Genomic DNA, 1,647 nt, shown 5'->3' with positions numbered 1-1,647 from the left:
GACATACTTTCAAATTCGCCTACTCTTTTTTTTTAATTGTATTAATCATCGTTATTAATATCATGTATTAATCATAATTTTGTAGGTTTATCATATTATGATTTATGTTTGAGAGGGAGGCCTTTGCCCAACAGTGGGACAATATAGGCTAATAATAAATAATAAATAAATAAATAAAATGATTTATGTTTATATATAATATTTGACTTTCTCTCACTCTTTAACACTTGGTTTCTCTTTATAAGTTACGAATCTCCTGAACCAACGTTTGTCTCAGTTTTACCCAATGGGTGACTGGTAGAGAATGCCTTTAGGCATTAAGTCCGCCATCTGTACGTTTTCCTGTGTTTGCGCAATAAAGTTTAAATAAATAAAATAAATAAATATATCTGGGTATAAAATGAAGTGTGCTTACTTGGGATTTGAAGCCAGAACCCTGGGTTACCGCCTACCGGTCCAAATTACACTCGCCGCCATTCGTCCTTGCGATCGTTTCACTAGCGACATCTTTAAGTTTGATTTAAATTTTAAAGCGTTGTTGACGTCGCTCGCTAGAAATGATGGCGCCATAACCTTTGGTCTATACTCGTGTAGATGGCGACACTTTTTGATATTTAACGAATTTAACACATATCAGTGAAAGAACAAGGATGAAAATCAAATGGCGTTCTAAAACTTTTAATCTTGGAAATACGACCGGCCCGGGACAGGCACATTTGATATTATAAATAAGGTAAAGGCACCTATTACCGTGGTAGTTAAGGAACTTTTCAAAAGAGATCTAAAAGTTAAGGGTATCAATGCTGTCTAACAGCCAGGAATATTTTTTTTACATCAGAGCATTTAATGAACTTTCCGTTTCACACGTTTTTGGATTCATTTTGGCTTATTATATGTATTAAAATATTTTTTGAAGCCAAAATGACCCAATCTTCTATTACCGTGGCAAGGGACAGGCTGTGATTCTATTATCGCGAATTGAGCTTTCATTACCGAGGGTACAATTGGCATGATTTTTCTGCACTCGTTAATAGAAACCAAACTCAAAATTCGAAACCTAATACCGAGGGTTAAAACAATATAGTGTATGTACTGAATAACCGACGAGTCGAGGAAAATTTAAAATTAATTAACTGGAACGATCTTTTAACAATCGATTGCCCATTGATCCTCTATGAAAACATATGTACTATCTTTAGCAACGTCTATAATGATGCTTTAATTGAAGTTAAAAATCAAAAATGTAAAAGAGAATCGCAACCATGGATTAATAAAAAGCTTGAAGGCATGATTGAGCACAGAGACGAATTATTCCGAACTTGGAAGCGTAATCCTAAAAGTATGACCTTAAGGTTAGAATACACGCGGTACCGAAATAGAGTTAATAAAATTATAGACGTTGCTAAAAATAACTTTAGGCAAAATGAAATAAAAAAATGCGAGGGGGATTCTAGAAAGATATGGGGTAATATAAATAGGTGGTTAGGTCGAAACAAGGGTAATGTTGACAGTACGATTGCGAAATATTTGGGGAAATCGGATAGTGATCTAAACATTAGTAATCAATTTTCTTATACATTTACCCAAGAAATTTTAAATATTAAGCATAATTGTAATCACAAATTTTTAAACAGAGAATCCTATGTC

Source organism: Cydia fagiglandana, chromosome 19, assembly GCF_963556715.1.
Source record: "Cydia fagiglandana chromosome 19, ilCydFagi1.1, whole genome shotgun sequence".
NCBI lineage: Eukaryota > Metazoa > Arthropoda > Insecta > Lepidoptera > Tortricidae > Cydia > Cydia fagiglandana.
This window is presented reverse-complemented; position numbering follows the sequence as displayed.